Below are 24,513 nucleotides of genomic sequence, written 5' to 3' on the forward strand. Positions count from 1 at the left end.
CCTCTAAGTGTAAGCAGGTTTCAGAGTAGCAGCCGTGTTAGTCTGTATTCGCAAAAAGAAAAGGAGTACTTGTGGCACTTTAGAGACTAACCAGTTTATTTGAACATAAGCTTTTGTGAGCTACAGCTCACTTCATTGGATGCATCTCACAAAAGCTTATGCTCAAATAAATTGGTTAGTTTGTAAGGTGCCACAAGTACTGCTTTTCTTCTTTCTAAGTGTAAGTAGTCTACCTCCAACATTCCCCTGGGGGATGGGGCTGGGACGGTTTATACACAACAAATCTTGCATGTTGGCAGGGGGTTAGATTAGCCATCCCTTGCGTTCCCTTCTAGCCCTATGGTTCTATGATATGGAGATGACAACCTGCAGTGATTCTGATTACACTATTTTCGCCCAGACATCCCTGAATTTCAGACCTCATGGAAAGGACTGTGACATTATGACCCACTCTGGATCTTCTATCATAAGCCCGTCTGGTCCATCACAACTCTGCAGCTATGAACCTGACTGCCTTGCTCCTGAGAGGTCACATTTAATACATAATAATAGTAATAATAATAATAATAATAATAAAAACACTAGGATATACCGCTGACATTCTCAATCCTACTGTAATCTGAAAAGCTTTCCACCAATTCTCTCTATACAATAATATGGAGAAGATTTGATTTCTGATGCACACCAAGAGGATATACAGCAGGATCAGCACTGGTTAAATTGTTCCTAAAATTCTCACAAGTAGGCCTGTCTCTGAGGCTACAGAGCAACTAATTCAGATCTCAGGCATTGGTTATATTCTCAGTTCTGGCACCCGAGGGTCAACCCACATGACCCCATCACCCACATGTCCTCGACCCCCAAAAAGCCTCAAAACTACTGCCCTAATTAGACTACCTCTAATTCATGACATAATTCCATGGGGCCTTTCCTAATATTAAATGCACTCCTGTCCCACTTGTGAACCCAACTCTGAAGTGCGACTATATTTCATAGAATCATAGAACTATAGGGTTAGAAGGGACAGCAAGGGTCATCTAGTCTAGCCCACTGTCAAGATGCAGGAATTGTTGTATCTAAACCATCCAAAACATATGGCTATTCAGACTCCTTTTGAAAACTTCCAGTGAAGGAACTTTCACAACCTCCTTAGGCAGTCTGTTCCATTGTCCTACTGTACTTACAGTTAGTTTTCCCCTTCAATTAAGGTCACTTTTCAAGTGGCCATAACATCAGCATGCAGGTATCAGAGCTGGGAGTCCTCTCTGTCCTCCCTCAAACTTGTGTCAGTTCTCCCCTCCCTCTTCCCCCCGCCCGCCCCCAATGAAAGGATGATACTCTGGACAGACCATTCACTCCCTAAACTAATTTCCTTCTTCCACCAATCCCAGGACATTTTGCTCCCCTCTTTTTGCCTATATATAGCCCATCCAAAAGATAGTGTTTGGCACACCTTAGATGTTCAGAAGACAATTAAGATTTATATTTACAGGACAAAATCCTTTAGTAAAACCTCCACTTTGGTCTAATACACCACAGGATTAGGGGACAAAAACAGTCCAGGTCCTCCCTAGCTAGATATATTAGGGGGGATTTTCTAAAGCATGTAAAGCTAAAGGGTAATCTCGTCATTCAAGATTAAAGCGCATTCCATGAAGGCAATGGCAGCTTAATGGGCTGATGAATCCAATGCACTATATGAACAGTTTTGCAGGGCACCAATCTTGGGCATCCCTGCACACATTCACTAAATTCTATCAGCTTGATAGTCTTCAGTCAGATGAAGCTGATTTTGGCACGAGGGTTCTTGCCTCTGGTTCTGGTACCTTTAGCCTACCAACAATTGATAGTGATGGTGGGTGGGGTACTACTACTATTACAAAAAAATCCCATCACTACTGAATTTATGGACCCAACCCCTAATGAGAAAATTTGTCTTCCTTACATGGAAATTTTCATTCTGGGTAGGTGGATTGGTCCATAAATTTATCCCACCCAGTACTTTTCATCTGCTTTCTTCCAGGATGTGATTGTTCAAGGCTGTTGTATTGTTTTCCTCCTTTTTAGGTAGACCTGATGGATAGCTATGTCCTTACATTTAATCTGTGACCCTCAAGATTATCACAGTTCGTATTTTTTTGTGAAGCTGGACAGTTCTATTTCTTAGTTGTTGGTGGATTTTCTGCTATTGCTAATATGTGAAAGAGTGTTTTATTCAGCTACGACAGTTATCAGCTTTGGAAGTAACTCTCTGGAGGGGCTCTTCTGTGGGAGGAGTTATCTGGAGAGTCAGCCCAGCCAATGAAAACATCTGGCTTTTCTTACTATAACATGGCGACCAAAGAACCCATCACTACAAGCATATAGACCCATCCTCCTACCCAGAATAAAAGAATTCTGGCTAAGTGAGACAGATTTTCTCATTTAATACTGTAGATACAAGGTGGGTGAGGTAATGTCCTTTATCTGTTATGCAAAAAGATATCAGAATTGTTATGTCTATAATAATGATGTTGAATTAAGCAAGCATGTAGATTCCATCAGTTCCTGTGGGCATGAGAATGTATGGAATCCCTGTTCAGCTGAAACATGTTTTGTATAGTGAATGACCTAAATCTCTAGCAGTTGCTGAGATATGCTTGGCTCAACAGATTCTCTATCCCTAAGAGGGTTTTCAGGTAGTCAAGAATCTCCAGGGTGCATCTGTTTCCAGGTTGGTGATGCTGCTATGGTGGCTGTACCCCACCTAGGCATTGCCTCACACTGAGGAATACTTAGCTGGCCAGGTCCACTGGATTAACAACCAATTTTTTGGGCTGTAGCACCAGGGTAATCTGACCCAATATAGCTGAACAATTAGCATTTGATGTAGCCAAAGACAGCTGTTACATGGCCTGATCCTGAGAGGTGCTGAGCATGTACAACGCCCCTTAGCTTCAGTGGGAGATGCTCAGAACCCCGTTAGGATCAATCTCATATAATGCATTGATCATGCCATGATTCCTACGTAAATGTTGCTTTAAACTAGTTAATATGTTTTCAAAAATGAAATAATCATTTACATTTCCTTTTACTATTGTGTGTGGATTTTGTCAAGAGATTAAAATAATCATACACCAAATGGCATAGTAATGGCTTTTAACCAACTTTAACAAACCAAAAAATGCTTTCCTCTGAGCCTTGTAAATGGTCTTGGTCCTCCTGAAGAAGTTCTGTGATTGATGTAACAATGCCACCATCATTCATGCTGTAATGCCATTCAGAGCAGGAGGTGGTTATCCACATCTTTGGTGGGAGAAGGAAGGGGTATGTAAAGGAAACAAGAACAACACCAAAGTAAGGATACATTTTTAGACTAAACTTCTTTGAACAGCAGATGTTTTCTCACTTGCACATAGAGAGGGGTAGCTGGCCATACAGGTAACGCAAGACAATCTTCACTCGTAAGACAAGGTAACCCTTTGCATACTGCCATTGCACTCTGTACATTTGCTCTTACTTGGGGGAATAATAATAATAATAAATATGCTGATCTCTGGGATCAGTGCTTGCTCGTATGCGTGCTTGGCAGCTTGTACCAAGTTATATCTCTTTTACCACAAACTACACCCCACAGGAAAAGGTGTGTGTCCTAAAGAATTACATAGGCATAGCAGACAGTCCACTCTTATGCACAATAACAGGATACTCCCTTAAGTACAGGTTGCAGGGAAACTCTCGTACACCATTCTTTTCTCCTTGTGTGCCTTGTCAATGATAATAATGAACTCTTAGCCCCCAGTTCTGCCAGCACTTCTGCACATGCACAATTTTAAGCATATAAGTAATTTCATTGTAGTCAATGGGACTATTCAGGGGCTTTAAATTAAGCATGTGCAGATGTGTCTGCAAGATCAGGGTCCGAATGTGCTGAATGTGTCTTTTCCCTTGGTTTGTTTTGGGCATTCAGCACCTTAAGCTAAAACTGCTTGAATTTTATATATTATTGATGCAAGTGGCCTCTAACCAAATGCTGTTGAACCTTGAAAACAAGTTTAGGTTGGCCTGTGTTTTAGCTAGAAGTAAGTTTGAGACAGTTCTTAATTTATCTGAAAAGAATTGTCACACTCTAATGAGGGAATTATAATAGCATGCCGTACTGCAAAATTTGCAATATTGTGTTTGAAAATCTCTGCATGATCATCCAACCTGCAGAGCATAATTTCAGAATCCAGTGATATAATTAAAAATAAATGGTCTTTCAATCATTGCAAAAAATTGCCATTAAAAATATGGGGATCATCCCCTGAGCAACCCTAAAATGTCTGATCTTTGCCCTTCCTGTAAATGTATTCCATGCTAAGCTGTCTGATGTGTGAAATATATAAAAGAACATAAAAACAAAACTCCGGAGTTTAAGCTACTGAAACTCATCCCTATGTAGTGTGGTGAAAGTATACCCTAGTGCTTTGCTTTATCTAGACATATTACTTCTCCCTTTAATAACACTAATAAAACAACGCAACCATGATAACCTAGAGAGAGTGCTTGTGTTCAGTGTATGTGTGAATCTTTTTCTCACTGTGTGATTTCTTGCCCTTATTCCAGGTCTTTCTGTCTTTCATGGTGTGTCACTTATTATTTGTTTCTTTTTCAAAGCTTCCATATACTATCAAGGAAATGAGGTGTGTTGTTTATTTCTGACACCCTGGGTAAATGGTATTGGTATTGGTAGACTCTGAGGAGCACCAGAGTTTGATGCCATCCTTGTATTTGACCTTTGTAATGTGAACAAGTTTCATACCATTAAGGCTGATGAACTATATTGAATGAAATATATTTAGACAAGAAACTAGACTTGGGGAACGCTTCATTTTACTTGGATTTTTATGACTATAGTTCTGTGCTCTTTATACATATAAAGTAATTCTCAATGGTTTCAAGAATCCAGTGTGTACTTCTATATTTTTGAATTATACAGATCATCTAGCTGAGGACAGAAGTGCATGAAGATCTAAGAGACAGTGGAGAGTTTCCAGGGGCACTGGAGTTTTCCCCATCTCAGCTGCAGCCAAAAAAGCTCTTATTTCCCCTCCCCAACCTACCCATTTCTTTGTCTTCCTGCCACCGTTTATTCAGATAATAGAAAGAGACAAAACTTCAGGATCCCAACAGTGGTGGGGCCAAAGATCCATTTCCGACATCTAATATACATTTGCTTATGCTGACCAGCATCCTGCTGAGGTTGTGGAGAGTGATTATACTCTCACTTATAGTGGGAGGGCATTGTAAGTAGACAGCACAAAGCCAGAAGTGGGAGATATTGGCTGAAAATCGGGAATAGTCATGACAGATGGATAATGTGCTATTTCAGCAGGCTCCCTAGAAAGGCTCCCATCAGTAACGCTCTTTTCTCTCACCATGGATCCTTGATGGAGGCAACAGTAGAAACACCATCTACCCTGCAGAATACTGAACCTCTTCTGAGACAAAGAGAGATTAGTTGGGGAAAGGAAATACGCTTTATCTCTTTCTGCACCAGCTCTGACGTTTGCCTCTGTTCCTTAAAAGGATAATATCAGGTTCAATTTAGCCCAAAATTAGACTCAGGCATATAACACAAACTAACAAACAAACAATCTGCAATTAAAAACAAAATCCAATAAAAGCAAAAAGTTAAATAAACATTCCCTTACAGTGTTTGCAGCCCATTTTGTAACCCTGTGTTTGCAACACAGCAGCACCGTGCCACTGTATCAGGGCTCAGAACTGGGTGGGAATTTTCATGGTCCAAATTAAGTGAATTTCCAAAAAATGAACAGTATAAATAGTGAAGAATAAAGACACAGGTTGTGTTAGTAAGAAAGTTAAGAAAATATGTGTTTGCAAACATGTATGTGGCCTGATTCTCCACTGCTTACCAGTCTGATTTGGTGGTTCTTGCATTTACTTTGCATTCCCTTTACACAAGTGTCAATGACTATACCATGTGCAAGGCAGTTGAGAATTAGGTCCATAATTTTAACCTGGTAATGTCCCTTTAAGAAACGAAAGAGATCACAAGTTGTGATGCACACCCATGTCCACACAGGCTGAGTATGTTGCCTGCTGACTTGAGGAATAAAAGAACATGACTAAGATCAAATATAAATTTCAGACTTTGGCGTCCATATCAATGCTTAGGCATCTAAATAAACAATTGTTTGATTTCCAGAAAGGCTGAGCGCTCTCAACTCTCACTGACATCAACAGGAGCTGTTGTTGCTAAGTACTTCTTAAAACCAAAGATCATTTAATAGATGATTAAATATAATTTTAGCTGTTTAAATTTAAGATTCAGATTTGACTATTTTGGCTATGGCTGTCATAATTATGGGATTAGCTGTGCCTCTGCACAATTTCTGGTCAGTGCACCGACCTAGGGACTGAGCCTCCTTCCTTTAATTGTCTAAGGGTGGAATCTAGCAATTTGCCCACTCTTAGACAGAGGTCCAGATACCTTCATATGTAACAATTGCTTATCACCCTGCAGGTCTGACTGGATTTGGGGCGTGTGCATTTTTTTCCCTTTGGGAACGTGTGACCATTGATAGTAGTGACCAATAGACTTCTTGAAACAAAGTATTAGAGAAAAGGGATTTAAAAAAGCAAAATAAAATGTAGACATGTCTGTCTTAGCAAAGGTTTTATCATCCTGTACCGTTAACCCAGACAGGCTTAGCTTCTTCAAACACCCCCAGGGCTTCTTGTGTCTGAGTGTGGCTCATTTTGGATCCTTGCTGCACTCCAAGCAGTATCCCATGAAACTCTGCCAATGTTCTTTGTTTTGCAGGTGTCTTCTCCAAGTGTTGACTGGCTTTGGCCCCTCCTGGTCAAACGAGTTCTGTAGGCTGCTTAGTGGGGACCGAGCCAGAATCTATCTACCTGAAATATTCATATGGCTCCCATCAGCATAGTATATGAACACCTCACATTCTTTAATGTATTTATCCACAGAACATCCTTGTGAGGTACAGAGTTTATATTATCTCAATTTTATGGATGAGAAATGGAGGCAAAGAGAGGTTAACCGATTTACCCAAAGTCACACAAGAAGTCTGTGGCAGAGCATAAAATTGAACCCAGGTTTCTTAAGTCCCAGGAAAGTATCCTACCTACTGCACCTTCCTTCCTTTCCTCTCTGAGTTGTCAGAACTAATAGCCCTGGCATTAACACTTAAGTGGAAGCTGTTAGGTGCCATCTTGAGCCATCTCTTCCTTGCCTTCCTGCCTGACCCATTCCATGTGTTTCCCATTGGGAAGCTCTTAATCAAAGATATTCATGCAGAAACCACCTTGCCAGAACCAGGACAACATTAAGTATTAGCAAATTGTTAAAGAAATGCCTGTTGTTGTCACAGTTTTGAGGTTTCAGTATTCAGCAAATCACATAATGAAGAGACAAAAGTACATCTTTCTGTCATAACTTGTCAGAGACAACATAACAGAACCATGTAGAAATGAATATGTATCAGCTTTAACTATAAAACTCCAGCACATAGTACTACTCTCTTAAGTTCTCAACATTTTTTTTAGGTTAAGTGAAGCTCTTTTGTACCTCATTTTGCCTTTTTCCTAGTTAATTACTTAAGGCAGAAACCACTTTTCATTTTGGTTTATGTTAGATTCTTAGGGCCAATGTAAAATGCTAAGGTTTCAATGCCAACAATATGTTGACCACTGCCCCCAATACACTCAGATGTCCAGCTGGTCTGAGCTCAGTCCAGATGTTGATGAGAAGAAGAAAGTATTCAGAGACCCTAACTGGAGCTTTGTCTTCACCTTCCGTTGAAGGCATTTATCCTTCCATTGTTAAAGCAGTGTAAATTCTAACAGGTCTTTCTGGACTCGTTGGTGCTCCTGGACACTCAAATAACAGCAGTGACCAGAACTCACATTTTCCTGTCTTTAGATATCTGAGAAACAACATCCTTTTCTATCAGAGGTGGACCTAATAAAACCTAATGAATAGAACTGAATGACCTTTGTTTCTCTACATTGCGGGCCACCTTATGGAGGAAATTAATATTTTTGTCAACTGTTGCTATTTTTTTTAACCAAGAAGAACTAATGACTTTTTTGGTGACCTCTGATAGAGTCTAGTCAAATAGGCACACAGAAATTAGTTTTGTTCAATCAGTGAATGATGTGGTGCTAACATGTACAGATTTGTGTACAGTATGTTTCTGTATGCATATGGAAGAGTGATATAATGATGGGGTGATTCCCAGCATTCCACAGGGAAACCTGTTTCTAGCCCTGGAAAATCTCAAGTTATTAGATTTTAAAATAGTGACAATTTAATGCATACAATACATATTTTAGGTAATTTTATTAAAATTTAACAAAATTATTGACTATTTTTCTCTGCAACTGAATTATATACAGCTGGAATCATCTTACTAACGGGGCATAGCTTTGCAGATGGAGGATTAAAAAAAAATAATACCAGGCAAATTTATAGAAATTGTAAAACACTTCTAAAAGAGTTTTCCTTTTAAATATGCCAAGTACATAATGGTGTGGTATAAATGTTTTAACAACACTCATTTTGGATTAACAATACAATCCACTCATGGTGTGCCACTCATGAGTAATGCAGATGTTCCAAACTCATTCTTTGGATAAAATCTTCATACCTTACTACATCACCACACGGTGCATTACTATCACAGCTCTTCCTGTTTATTTCTTCATCTCTTAATGGGCAACCCTCTGCTCCACCAACAGTTGCAACCCTGACCCCATGTTTAATCCACCAACCATGACAACCTTGACCCACATTTCTCCATTTCTCCCATGACTATCTTCACACTTTGTTCCATACTGGATTTTGTGCATAGAACATCCTTCTGAGCTAGTCCACAAGGTCACTACTCTCTCCTGAAAAATCACTTCTCTACTCCCATCTTCAACATATTTTCCAACTAATAGTGGCTCAGTGGAAGGGCAATTTAGGACTAGTTTATGCTAATTTTTAAAAAAATCTAAAAACATCAGTTTGCCTCACTGATTCTTCTCCTCCACCCTTCGTGTATTGCTTGATTCCTTATGCCATAATGTATGACATTCCCCCACTCCCTTACACTAATAAGCAGTTACTGCTAGTGGGACAGCTCATATGAGTAGCTACTCATCAACATGAGCAAAGATACCATTAGAGTGGCTTTTAGACAGCAAGATCTTTGAGGCAGGGACTATGTCTTGATACATGTGTGTACAGTGCTTAGTACATTGCAGGTGCTGCTGTAGTACCATCATATATATTTGTAGACACACAGATGAAAGGCATGTACATAGATTTTTTTATACTTGAGTCTTCTAACATAAAAGCAATGTAAATGCCGTTGCCACTGTTAGTCATAGCAGCACCTTTAGTGGTTGTATTTCTTGAGTCCTTTTTGCTACTATATTAGCTACTATATTATAATACTATTTTATACTACTATATATTTGCTACTATATTAATTCGTTATCATATTTTTCATCTTGAAATGGCTTTCTGATGGAGAAGTAGTGAATAATTGTTTTGCAAAAATCAAGAGTCAGTTGTGATTTCAGAACTCCAGATTGGTTGCCTTCTTGGTAGACTCCTTTTTTTGCTTATTTGCAGTTGTATTAATCTTTTTATCCCTGTATGAGATAAATAAATGCATTTTTAATCTCCATATATAACTAATCTGCTCTTCTGAAATGTGCCAGTATGTGATAAAGAGAAGGGCCATTTTCAGCTTCTTCTTTAGATTTTCCTGTGATGCAAGGAGACAGAAGGAGGATTGAGTCTCAGTCCCCTGGGATGTGTTGCTGTTGTAATGAAATTAATAGACCTGGTAAAATGAATGATTCATGAATGCAGTCCCAAGTGACAAAGCTTCCCAGTAGAGTCCAGCACAGACCAGCTATCTGCTTGCAATTAGAAGGATTAAACACTAGCCTCTTCTTTGTAGTAAAATATAATAATAATTAATAATTAATAAATATCACTTTCTTAACCCCCCAAAACAAACTAGGAATAAGAAAATAGGAAGAGTTTTAAATTAAAAAATGATTCTAGATATGTAAGGGAAATGGATTGAAATGCAATGACACTTCTTTTTTAATTAAACAGAGGATTTTACTTTCTGTGACAAGCTGAAATATAAACACTTACATTTCATGCACTCAACACCTGCGTTTAGATTTTGATCTTTCAGATCTTTCAGATTTTGACAACATGGGGATGTTCTGGGTCTGAAATGTTCTTTATTAAACGACCATTATCTTTCAGCACCTAGATTCTCATGACTTGTTCTACCTATATCTTGCTCTAGGGTTCTCTAGATATTTTCAATATATGCGTCGAACCCATTACAGCATGATCGTCATCTCACCCATGGGGTTGAGTGCTCTTTTCACCTCTGTGCTTGAGACCTCTGAGATTGTGGCTTCTGAGGGATTTCACCTGCTATATAGATGACAAATCCGGTTTGTTTCTCAGAGAAGTTATGGCTAACAGAGCATCCATTACTTTGTCGAATTAATTATGGTGAGTACACAAAAGGCAAGCTATTGCTTCTGTTAAGGTTACCATAAAACTCAGTCTCAGAGTATTAATACTCCATAATACTGCTGCACTGCACTTCAGCATACAAGCTGAATTAGCCCTGGTCTACTCTAGGAGTTGAGGTTGAATTTAGCAGCGTTAAACTGATTTAACCCTGCACCAGTCCACAAGACAAAGCCCTTTTTTTCGACTTAAAGGGCTTTTAAAATCGATTTCCTTACTCCACCCCCGACAAGGGGATGAGCGCTGAAATCGGCCTTGCTGGGTTGAATTTGGGGTACTGTGGACACAATTAGACAGTATTGGCCTCTGGGAGCTATCCCAGAGGGCTCCATTGTGACTGCTCTGGACAGAACTCTCAACTCAGATGCACTGGCCAGGTAGACAGGAAAAGGCCCGCAAACTTTTGAATTTCAATTTCCTGTTTGGCCAGCGTGGCAAGCTTCAGGTGACCATGCAGAGCTCATCAGCAGAGGTGACCATGATGGAGTCCCAGAATTGCAAAAGAGCTCCAGCATGGACCGAACGGGAGGTATGGGATCTGATCGCTGTATGGGGAGAGAAATCCATGCTCTCAGAACTCCGTTCCAGTTTTCAAAATGCCAAAGCATTTGTCAAAATCTCCCAGGGCATGAAGGACAGATGCCATAACAGGGATCTGAAGCAGTGTGGTGTGAAACTTAAGGAGCTGAGGCAAGCCTACCAGAAAATCAGAGAGGCGAACAGCCGCTCTGGGTCAGAGCCCAAAACATGCCGCTTCTATGATGAGCTGCATACCATTTTAGGGGGTTCAGCTACCACTGCCCCAGCCGTGTTGTTTGACTCCTTCAATGGAGTTGGAGGCAACACGGAAGCAGGTTTTGGGGACGAGGAAGATGATGATGATGAGGTTGTAGATAGCTCACAGCAAGCAAGCGGAGAAACCAGTTTTCCTGACAGCCAGGAACTGTTTCTCACCCTGGACCTGGAGCCAGAACCCCCCAGATCCACCCAAGGCTGCCTCCCGGACTCGCCATGTGGAGAAGGGACCTCTGGTGAGTGTACCTTTTAAAATAGTATACATGGTTTAAAAGCAGGCATGTTGAATGATTAATTTGCCCTAGCATTCCTGGATGTACTCCCAAAGCCTTTGCAAAAGGTTTCTGGGGAGGACAGCCTTATTCCATCTGCCATGATAGGACTCTTTACCACTCCAGGTCAGTAGCACATACTTGGGAATCATTGCAGAACAAAGCATTGCAGTGTATGTTTGCTGGCGTTCAAACAACATCCGTTCTTTATCTCTCTGTGTTATCCTCAGGAGAGTGGTATCATTCATGGTCACCTGGTTGAAATAGGGTGCTTTTTTAAGGGACATTCCGAGGTGCCCGTTCCTGCCGGGCTGTTTGGCTGTGGCTGAACAGAAATGTTCCCCGCTGTTAGCCACGGGGAAGAGGGAGGGTGGAGGGGCTAGCCACGTGCTGGGGGGAGGCAAAATGCAATCTTGTAATGAAAGCACATGTGCTATGTATGTAATGTTAACAGCAAGGTTTACCGTGAAAGAGTGTACCCATTGTTCTATAAAATGTGTTATTTTAAATACCACTGTCCACCAGCTGCATGTGTTTCAAGGATCACAGGATCTTCTCCGTCCCAGAGGCTAGAGAAGATTAGAAGGCGAAAAAAACGCACTCATGATGAAATGTTCTCTGAGCTCATGTTGTCCTCCCACACTGACAGAGCACAGACGAATGCGTGGAGGCAGACAATGTCAGAGTGCAGGAAAGCACAAAATGACCGGGAGGAGAGGTGGCGGACTGAAGAGAGGGCTGAAGCTGAAAGGTGGTGGCAGCATGATGAGAGGAGGCAGGATTCAGTGCTGAGGCTGCTGGAGGATCAAACTAATATGCTCCAGCGTATGGCTGATCTGCAGGAAAGGCAGCAGGAGCACAGGCCGCCGCTACAGCCGTGTGTAACCAACCGCCCTCCTCCCCAAGTTCCATAGCTTCCTCGCCCAGATGCCCAAGAACACGGTAGGGAGGTCTCCGGCCACCTAGCTACTCCACCCCAGAGGATTGCCTAAGCAACAGAAGGCTGGCATTCAATAAGTTTTAAAGTTTTAAACTTTTAAAGTGCTGTGTGGCCTTGTCCTTCCCTCCTCCACCACCCCTCCTGGTGCTTCTCTCCTCCACCACCCCTTCTGAGCTACCTTGGCAGTTATCCCCCTATTTGTGTGATGAATTAATAAAGAATGCATGAATGTGAAGCAACAATGACTTTATTGCCTCTGAAAGCAGTGATCGAAGGGAGGAGGGGAGGGTGGTTAGCTTACAGGGAAGTAGAGTGAACTAAGGGGCGCGGGGTTTCATCAAGGAGAAACAACCAGAACTTTCACACCGTAGCCTGGCCAGTCACAAAACTGGTTTTCAAAGCTTCTCTGATGTGCACCACACCCTCCTGTGCTCTTCTAACTGCCCTGGTGTCTGGCTGTGCATAACCAGCAGCCAGGCAATTTGCCTCAACCTCCCACCCTGCCATAAACATCTCCCACTTACTCTCACAGATATTGTGGAGCACACAGCAAGCAGTAATAACAGTGGGAATATTGGTTTCGCTGAGGTCTAACCAAGTCAGTAAACTGCGCCAGTGTGCTTTTAAACATCCAAATGCACATTCTACCACCATTCTGCACTTGCTCAGCCTGTAGTTGAACAGCTCCTGACTACTGTCCAGGCTACCTGTGTATGGCTTCATGAGCCATGGCATTAAGGGGTAGGCTGGGTCCGCAAGGATAACTATAGGCATTTCAACATCCCCAACAGTTATTTTCTGGTCTGGGAATAAAGTCCCTTCCTGCAGCTTTTGAAACAGACCAGAGTTCCTGAAGATGTGAGCGTCATGTACCTTTCCTGGCCATCCCACGTTGATGTTGGTGAAACGTCCCTTGTGATCCACCAGAGCTTGCAGCGCTATTGAAAAGTACCCCTTGCAGTTTATGTACTCGCCGGCTTGGTGCTCCGGTGCCAAGATAGGGATATGGGTTCCGTTTATGGCCCCACCACAGTTATGGAACCTCATTACAGCAAAGCCATCCACTATGACCTGTACATTTCCCAGGGTCACTACCCTTGATATCAGCAGATCTTTGATTGCGTTGGCTACTTGCATCACAGCATCCCCCACAGTAGATTTGCCCACTCCAAATTGATTCCCGACTGACCAGTAGCTGTCTGGCGTTGCAAGCTTCCACAGGGCTATGGCCACTCACTTCTCAGCTGTGAGGGCTGCTCTCATCTTGGTATTATTGCACCTCAGGGCAGGGGAAAGCAAGTCAGAAAGTTTAATGAAAGTGCCCTTACACATGCGAAAGTTTCACAGCCACTGGGAATCGTCCCAGACCGGCAACACTATGCAGTCCCACCAGTTTGTGCTTGTTTCCCGGGCCCAGAATCGGCATTCCACCGCATGAACCTGCCCCATTAGCACCATGATGCCCAGATTGCCAGGGACCGTGCTTTGAGAGAAGTCTGTGTTCATGTCCTCATCACTCTCGTCTCTGCGCTGACGTCGCCTACTCGCCTGGTTTCGTTTTGCCGGTTCTGGTGCTGCATATACTGCTGGATAATGTGTGTGGTGTTTAATGTGCTCCTAATTGCCAAAGTGATCTGAGTGGGCTCCGTGCTTGCCGTGGTATGGTGTCTGCACAGAAAAAAAGGCACGGAACGATTGTCTGCCGTTGCCCTAACGAAGGGAGGCGCGACTGATGACATGGCTTACAGGGTTGGCTTACAAGGAATTAAAATCAACAAAGGGGGTGGCTTTGCGAGAAACAGAATGGCCCCCTCAAGGATAGAACTCAAAACCTCAAGGGTAGAACTCAGAACTGGGTTTAGCAGGCCGTTGATTTCACAGAGCGAGGGAGGGAGGAGAAAATGAATACAAAACAAATCTGGTCTATTTCTTGTTTTGAGCCACTTCATCTATCTTTATACATCTTGCTGGCAGCAGACTGTGCAGTACGACAGCTAACCGTCATCATCTGCTGGATGCTCGGCAGAAGGTGGTGCAGTATGACTGCTGGCCATCATCTTCTGCTGGCTGCAAATTAAAAGACAGTGCACTGCCGTTAGGACTCAATTGCCATGAGACAAAACTTAAAAGGGAAATGATATGGCTGAGTCACTCCCATGTTTGCCCAGGTGCCCCTGACCTCATCGAAGTCGGTTAAAAGAGCACCCAGGACTATGTCGATGACGGCTACCAGTCATACTGCACTGTCTGCTGCCAAAAGGCAATAAACTGCTGCTGTGTAACAATGCAGTACCGCATCTGCCAGCACCCAGGGGACGTATGGTGACGATTAGCTGAGCGGGCTCCATGCTTGCCGTGGTATGGCCTCTGCACAGGTAACTCAAGCAAAAAGGCGTAAAACCATTGTCTGCCCTTCCTTTCACGGAAGGAGGGAAGGAAGGGGGGCCTGACAATATGTACCCAGAACCACCTGTGACAATGTTGTAGCCCCATCAGGCACTGGGATTTCTACCCAGAATTCAAATGGTCGGTGGAGACTGTGGGAACTGTGGGATAGCTACCCACAGTGCAATGCTCCGGCAGTCGATGGTTCCCTGGGTACTGTGGACACACTCCGCCGACTACATGCACTTAGAGCATTTGTGTGGGGACACACACAATCGACTATATAAAAACATTTTCTACAAAACCGACTTCTATCAATTCGACCTAATTTCATAGTGTAGACATACCCTTACACTCACAGGAAACACAAAACAAGACAAGACTGTCCTCTAAGAGACTGTCACAAAGCAAGAGGATCAATACCATCAGAACAAGATAGGGCACACCTAAGAATTACAATCTACAGTTCAGACAATACAAAGATTTTATACAAATCACTTCATAGATGATTTGGTGTTGTATTGCTTTGAATTTGGGAAGCTTTAGGATTATGCTAGTGCTGTGGTCAGATCATCACCAGGTGCATTTAGTGATCAGGTGAGATCTCAGTTTGAAGTTGGTTTGACTTCAAAAGGCTCTTGCAGGTAAACTCCAGGAAATACTGTTATTGAATGAACTATCTATTTTTGTAAAATAATTTCTGATTTTCAGATGGAATGCACTATATACAACAAATACAATGTATTTTCAATATTTATTATTTTATAAACTAAAGAAGTTCAATCATTTTCTTTATCCAAAGGAAGGTTCAGAGGTGACATGTTTATGGTTGGTAAGTAGATGGAGAGATAAATTCTGATAGTGGAGAGAACTTTAATCTAACTTGCAAAGTCATAACAAGGTCCAGTGGCTGGGAGCTGAGCCTAGACAAATTCACACTAGAAATAAAGCACTAATTTTTAATAGTGAGAGTAATTAAACTTTGGACTAATTTATGTATGGGTTATGTCATCCGAAGTCCTCAGATCAGGATTACATGTGTTTCTCAAATACATACTCTAGCTCATCCAGAAGTCATGCGTTTCATGCAGGAATTATGGGGTGAAATTCTGTGGCCTGTGTATGAAGGAGGTCAGCTAGATGATGATAATGGTCCCTTCTAGCCTTAAAATCTATTAATTATATGGAAATATAGGGAGGTGGATGGTCAGGACGAAAGCTATAGTAGATGGTCTTCTCAGCACAAACACTCTCTAAGCATAAGTCAAATATTTTTTCAAAGTGACTAATGATTTCAGGTATCTATTTGTGGGTCTCCAAACTTGAGACATCTTAACACAACCTGATCTTTTTACAGAGGATGGCTACTCAGCACTTTCAGACAAGAAGTCCCTTTTAAGATGTCTCAATTTAGGCTCCCAAAACCACTAGTCACTTTAGAAAATCTTGACCTTTTACTATCTTCATCATTATAGTTTCTGAAAGTATACTTCATCCCTAAAAGAACTTGTCCATGCTAGATGTTCTCAGAGTTCACCAATATTTATGCATTAACTCAGAGAAGCCAAGCAGCAAGAAAGGAGACTGGATCACAGGTGCAGAAGGACCTGGTTTTAAAGACAACTGTTTTCTAAACACAGCATTCTCTCCTTTTGTGCAAATTTCAGGTGCTGAGCATATCTTGCAGAGACAAGGAAGAAACATTTGCCTCTACTATAGGAATGGCAAAGAACTTCCCAATGGACCTATTCAGTGTAATGAACTGTCAGTTTATCATCTCTCTCTATATCCCAAATTCGGCTCAAATGTTTTTTTTAATTCCTTTTTGTTGAAAAATTAATTGTATTAAAACCAGTCTCTCATCTTTACAGTCAGTGTTAGAGGGCCCAAACATCCTCTGGTATGACCTTGCAGAATTTGACTGTATAAACAAAAAGGGTAGAGAGGGAAAGTTAAGTCTTCATCCCATGTATAAGACCTATAGGTTCTTGAGAAAGCTCTCCATGAGGCATATTCCCACTGGAGCAAAATTATTATTGAAGTCTCACGGGGGAAGGAGACTATCAACTCAATTGAGATATGCCTCAGCTTGACAAACTGAGCTTAAGAACATTTTCATATCCAAATATCAAAGCATTGTTTTTTGGACAATGTGATCAAGAAATTAATTTCTGAGCAACCTTACGAGCACAGAAAGGTGCAAAGAATTTTACCTCTTGGTTGGGGTTCATGTTCTGTGACTATGGATGCTATGGTATCTCTCAAATCTCTGATATAGATGAAAACACACCATACCAAAACACTGTACTTGGTGCCAGATTTATATCCAATGCTGAATTCATTCTAATGTCCTGGTTCTAATATCAGAAGTCTTCAATGGGTAGGATTTACTCATCTCAGAAGCCACCAGTCTATTTCTTACTGTATTTCAACTGGTACAATCAACAAAAAGCATTGTGGCTCTCAGGTGAAACTATTGGAGACTGGTGTTGAGGGCCAGCAGGAAACCTGTCTGCTGTGGGTGGCATTCCCTACCACCTGGGATAAGGGGAGTTTTGTCTTTCACATTCTGGATTCAGTGCAAGGAAATACAAAACTTCCCTCTGTCCAAGATTTTCCTTTTTAATGGATATATACAGAAGTCTAAATAAATAAGTAAGAGCGACTGCAGAATAGTCTGTCAACATTGGATTTGGGACACAATCACCAAAAATAATCCCACTAAAGGAATCCACCTAAAGTGCAAGATGGGTGGAAGCTTGTTTTCTTTTGGGACAGAAAGGATGCTATTATTGATTGTGTATTGGTACATTAGAAATGCACAGATAGATTGGAAAATATGTATCTTTGTGATGGATCATCTTCAATAAATGAATTCTTTCAGTCTTATATTAATCTTATCATTTTGCTGAACAGACTGCATGGACTAGTTGTTGTGGAAGAGTATGTGCTGAAATGGTTCCATTTACTCCTTTCAGACAAGTTCAAAGCACTAGTGATGGTTATTCATCAGCTATAAGGGAATTGCTATCTGAAGTCCTATCAGGCCAGTTTTATTCACCAGTTTTTTTCATTGCCATTTGATACAATCATCAGTGGCCACTATGCTGCTGATTCTCATAATTTAACTAATGTTAACCAGTGATCAGTGATCTGTTTCATTGTTATGTTATTTTACTGTCTGGATTTAGATTGTGGACTGGATACAAATTGGTTGAGGTTCAATCTCTATAAGATGGAGGTTGGACAGGGAAAAGAGCTTAGCATATCATGGTTTCTCCTTGGTTACTCTCTCTGTTGATGGAGTTTTCCCACAGCTGCATTGATTAGATACACAGTCAAGAAGACATTTACTTAACCTTTTAATTTGTTTGGTGCTCCTTATATTATGAGCTCCTCAAGGCAAGGAGCAGTCCTTCTCAAATGTCTGGAAATCATCTATCACATGTTGGGTGTTACTATAGTCCAGTAATAAACATAATAATGGGAGCTGAAGCTGGAGGCAAATGTTTATGGGGCAGTCAGATGATGTTCTTGAAAATGATTGGATGTGCTGCTTTTTCTTTCAGATGCAGACTCCATAGCAGTCCTCCAGGACCTTATGACCTTGAGATTACTCTATAAACTAACCTTGAGAAGCAATCACATTCCACAATGCATTAAAATGGCTTCTCTAGGGTCTGTGTCCAGGAGGGTGACACCTGCCCTCTATGCTCAGCACTGGCTGCTTATTATTTAAAAACTGTAGGATACATTTTCTGTTATACTGCGTTATGTTCTTTTTAAGTTGCTTCTGCATTTGGTCCTTTGCTTTATTTGGGGGCTGCATGTGAGAGGGTCCCATGGCAGTGGAGGGGGCCACCCAGCAAATAAGTCATATGAAATGCACTTTGCTCAAAAAAATAAAATAAAAGCTTTTCTTTGAGGTTCACGGTGCACAGGATGGAACAAAACATGGGAAAAACAAAGGTTTTCCTGAAAACAGAAAGACTATTTCAAAGTAGTCCTCCAGCAGCTGGTTGGCTACTTAAATCTGACTACAAGGTACTTGTTCCTACAGAAGTTTATAGATTGTAAATTCTTCAGGGTAGGATCAGTTATTTATTGTATGTTTGTACAGCATTTAGCACAATGGGCCCAATCTGGTTGTGGTTGTTAGGCCTATCATGATATCAATGTTTGTTGTTGTTATTTTTATTTATCTATTTATTTATTTATTTATTTTGTTTATTATTACCAACCTTTTTGCCAGATGGCGAGTAGCAGCCAAAAATGCTGTGTTCAAAGTATCTATGGTCTTTTTTGACAAATCACTAAACTGCCTCAATCTCCCACCCAGACACCTCAGAAAAACTGAACACACTTGGGTACCCTTACCAGGCAGAATTTCCCCACTTACAAGCATTCCAAGACTGTGTACAAACAGATAAATTTTTATTAGGGAAAAGGGAACAGAGTCATAAACTTGAGGAAACACAGCAACAGACTGCATACGCAAAGAGTGGAATACAATCCTCGACCACCTTTCAGTATCCTGTCGGTAGCGTGTGTAACTCCCTTCCCATCCACCACTGAGAAAATCCCACAGGTAACAGTCCTGTAACTGCACCACCTCACCTCTCCACCAAACTCCACTCACAATTTAGATCAGGAAGTAGCAGTGGTCCAAATGTCTCTTTATAGGTTTGTCTCCAGTCCCCAGGGAGTTACTTGCCTGGTTTCCTGGAGGTGCCACCACCTAACCAACTTTAGTGACTCAGTTTTATTAATGGGCTTAGTAGGTGGGACCTCACCAGAGCCCACTCAACAGTTCTGCTTCTGTCCTCTGCAGTGTCTCTTGCAACAAAGTCTTCAGTCTGTGCAAAGTCTTACAGCAAAGTCCCCATGGGAGGAGAGCCTTGAGCAGAGTACCAGGTGCTTGGAAATAAGTTCTTTGTCACAAGGTAAGAGCTCTCCCCCACCTTTGAGCATCCCTGAGAGCCCATTATTCCCCAAAATCCAATTTCATGTGTAGATATGGAGACCCCAAAAGTGTCCCTAGTGGGACTGTATGTAGGTGGGCTATGGAAAGGAAGATCTCAATGCCAACATTTTTCCCTTTTCACCAGTAAAGGGAGTAGAGAGCTTTGACACTTCTGGAGTTTTTGGTCATAGCACTTATGTAATGTATTAATTGTTATTGTTTATTGTTAATTAATAAATAACCCTTATGTGTTATAGTAATTTATATCTTTTAATATTCCACTTTAATGTAGGATTTACTCTGAGTTTAGGAAAAAATAATGTATAAATTACAATATAAACTAATTAGTTGGTGTAAAAACTTTAAGATAAATTGATATTACATGTTACATGTGTGAGTGTATATGAGAGAGAGAGAGAGAGAGAGAGAGAGAGAGAGAGAGAGAGAGACTAGTAATATACTCTGTCAATATCCATCAAAGAACATCTATTACAGAGACTTTTCTCTCTTTGCATGAATGAGCCATCAGTTCCCAGGCCTGCTTCATACCTCTGCCCTGTACCCAGGTGGGTAATCACAGCCAGGAGTGTGCTACCTACCTATTCATATTCAGGTTCAATCTCTGTACCATATCATAGGTCTGTTTGTTTTAGGTTAGTTATTTTTCTGTTAAAGCACCTAAAAGACATTGGGCATTGAGGAGTCGGTCATTTAAAATGTATCTATTACATTTGTGGGGAACTCTTTCTCTTTTTCTGATCCCCACCTAGTTTTATCTGTTTGACTGTCCCTTCCTTTGCTTGGTGCTCTCAGCTACTTGACTCTTTCCCCTTATCTAAGCAGTATGAAACTCCTTGGAAAAACAAATCAGCTGCTGTATCACACCCACAAACATTTTCTATTCAAAATGTATTCCAAAATGTTCTCTATGCACATGAGGAGGTATTAAAGAAGCACTCAGAAAACTGAGTCATTTACCACAGACATTATTCTTTAAAAGCGTTTTAATGATGCTGTAAAAACTCCTACAACAGCATTCAGGCAATACAGATGCACTCCTGGCAGTCAGCATATTTTTAAAAGACTTACAGTGTAAGGAAAGGAGTGAAGGAAACAGTCTTTGAATCCAAAATATACATTTTGTCAAGTTAAGATTTGGACATGACAATTTATCTTTCTTTCTTTGGCTGTTGAATTTGGTAACCTCAGAGTTTGTTGTTGTTATTGCTGTTATGTTCAGGCTGTGCTTGACTTTATGTTCAACAGCTCTCGAGTCTCCTTGCATGCGTAAAGTTAAGCACAATAATAACTTGTGAATAAGTGTTTGAATGATCAGGGCTTTAATCAATATAGGACTGAAAAGTTTTGGCAAGAATGTTGTTCTCAAGTCAGATCAACACTGATGCAAAATAATTATAGTTTAATGAAAGAGCCATGATGATTCAGTGCTTTCATTTTTTTTAATTAGAAAATTATTTGAATGTTTCTTTAGCTGGTAAGCTGTTTGGGACAGAGACTTTGATGTATGTGTGCACAGCACTTAGCACAGTGAGACCAGTCTGGTGATGGAGTACTAAGGCAATATACATGTAATAGCATTGTTATTGGTTGAGATATGTTTTAAATATTTTGCTTTTATGTAGAATTGATACTGTAAGTAAGAAAACTAAATTTACAGATTACAATATAACTAGTCTGTTACTACACAAAAATAAGGTGTATTCTTGTTCAACTAAAACAATATAGTAAATGGTAATATATTCGAGCAATATGCAGAAAAGAGCAAAAATACATTACCTAAATCAGTTCACGCTGAGCTAGATTCACAAAAGGGCTTGGGCACCTAACTGCCACTTGAAGTGCCTAAATCCCGGAATCAGACTCAGCTAGGGATTCACAAAACTCCAGCTCAGCTGACACTAAACACGCTAGGTGCCTGTATTCACTCTGCATCTATTTTTTTGCAATAGAAGTTCCCGAAGTGCCTATGTTTCCATCTCTGCACTGCAATCCCACATCAGGTATCCAGATTCCTAAGCCCCAAAGTGATAAATGAACTGGTGAAAGAAATGTATTCCTCTGTCTAACTCACCTCTGAGGTCCAATCTGGTAAGTGTTCTTAGAGCTCATCTACCAGGTCAGGTCCCTATAGGAGAGGAGCAGGACATCCCTCATAACTTTTAGTCCAGTGTTAGGGTACTCACCTGGAATGTGGGAGACTCCAGCTCAAGTCCCCTCTCTGCCTGAGGGGGAGAAAGAATTTGAACAGGACTCAGCCATTTCTCAGTCACTTGCCCTAGTCACTGATCTACAGGATAGTCTGATTTGGGGCTCCCTCAGTCTCTCCTGTTGAAGCTGTTCCACTGTGATTAAATAATGAAAAAGTCATTGGGCACGTACAAGCAGGAGAGAGAGAGAGAGTGAGCATGGGAATGACTTTGTAGTCTGGTGGTTAGAGGACTCACCTGTGAGGTGGAACACCCAGGACTTGGTCCCCCTGCTCCAAAGACTTTTTAAAATTATTTAGCCACAGCTTCAACAGGAGAGACTGAGGGAACCCATCACACTATCCCATTGCCCAGTAGCTTGATCACTCACCTGAGAGGTGGCAGATCTCTCTTCAAATACGTATTCTCCCTCAAGTGGGGGGATACTTGAACCAGGTGTCCCCCAGGTGAGAACCTTAACCACTGGGCTAAAAATTATGAGGGAGGTCCTGCTCCTCCCCGCTCCCCTCTGGCGTCTTGCAAAAACAGTGCAGGTGCCTAACCCCAAAAGAGAATTTGCAGTTGGAATCCCAAGGAGAGGGAGGCACCTTCCTGCAGTCTGGCCTTTTATGAGAGGGAATGGGTCTTAGGATACACCCATACTTGGCTAACTTAGGTGGGGAGCTGCCTAGTGTGCTGGCTTGCATGAATCCCATTCTGAGGCACCTATCTCTCCCCTCCATTGTATAGAGAGCCTGGACACTGAAACTCATGCTTTGTGAATCCCAGTGATTTTCTGATCTCCCAAAGGTGTTATCACCTCTCCTAATTTCTTTGTGAATCTAGTCCAGCATGGATAAACCACAGATTCAAATTAAAAAATCACATACATCAAGCGAGAACAAAGACTATACAGTACAATAAAGGACTGTTAATTGATCATTAAGGGTTTGATTCAAAGGACACTGAAGCAATTAGAAGTCTTTCTATTGACTTCAATGGGGTTTTGATCAGCACCTCAGGCCCCTGTCCTACAAACACTTATCCATATGAGTTCAAAGGGGGTTACAGACAGTCTTCAAGTTACGAACCCTCATAATATCATCACAGGATATAACATCCATACTTTTTTCAAGAAATCAACATGATTTAAATGTTTGTAGCCTCAGGATCCCTGATTTGTAAAATACTATTAGTAAATCTCCATACGCTCAGTGAAATGTTCCTAATAACCCCATACACAAAATAACATGAAGTGAACATGAAGCTTTCATAGTTAGCACTCAGATTCCAGGAAATACTGCAGCTAAGGTTACAGCATGAGATGGCCACTGGGATGTGGGTGTACACGGCAGCAGTACCAATTATATGATTGTAATAAAAGATTCCTGGAAACAGTGGCCACTGGGAGAAGTGGAACTTCAGTATGAAATCGTTGCCACAATGAAGACAATTTTGCCTTTGAATTCATTGGAGCTGATTCACCTGTCCTCCCTTGCCTAGTTGCAGATGCTCTGCAGTTTCCCAGCTGGTGCCTGTCACTTTTACGTCTGCTCAGAAGGACATTTCTCCTGCTTCCCAGCTACTCACCCAGCACAGGAGCCCTCAGGGAATGCAACAACTATATTGGATCCCTCCTTTCTTCAAACAGCCCTAAGGAATCCCCCAGCAGGGGGGACAGGAGGAAGGAGAGAGCAAGAGGGCACTGCCACCCCGAAGGGCACAGTCAGAGAAGATACTGCAGGACAGACTAATGGAGATGCTATGGGGTGGAGAGCATTGTTTAGATGGGCAAGACACAAAATGCTGTGAGTGCAACAAAGCACCTGCAACTCTAACTCTCCCATGCAGACTCTGGCTGGCCACAACAGCCCTAAAAGAGGGCAATGCTTGCTGGGGAGGGTGTATATTCAAGATACCTAGGACTACATATCCTGTGGAGCCCCAGCCACCATTTAAAGCTATCTTTTAACAGCAGAGCCTGTGGGGGAAGGTGGCAGCTCAAACACTGCCCAGAAGCAGACTGCACTGTATCATTTGTGGGATGCAGCAGTCCCCACTGGCACTAGGAAGTACAGCTTGCACCGCCTATGCCTGCTAGTGTGAATCAAGGCCTGTAGGTTTAATTTTAAGTTTTTTATTTGTGTGGTGTTATTGTTATTATTATTTTTGTTATTATTATCTGCAGTACCCAGAGGCCTCAGCCAGGATTTGGGGCCTTATAAGGTTAGGTGAGACACAAGCACATGTGCCTGAAGATAAGACCTGACTCCTCTTGTTGGTATCTGAAACCAAAATATTTTTTAAAAGCTCAATATATGCAGTAGCTGGTGGAAATGATAGAGATGCAAAATACCTCCCCTGAAGAATTACTTTGAAATGTTTGA

The sequence above is a fragment of the Caretta caretta genome, chromosome 1, assembly GCF_965140235.1.
Source record: "Caretta caretta isolate rCarCar2 chromosome 1, rCarCar1.hap1, whole genome shotgun sequence".
Classification (NCBI taxonomy): domain Eukaryota; kingdom Metazoa; phylum Chordata; order Testudines; family Cheloniidae; genus Caretta; species Caretta caretta.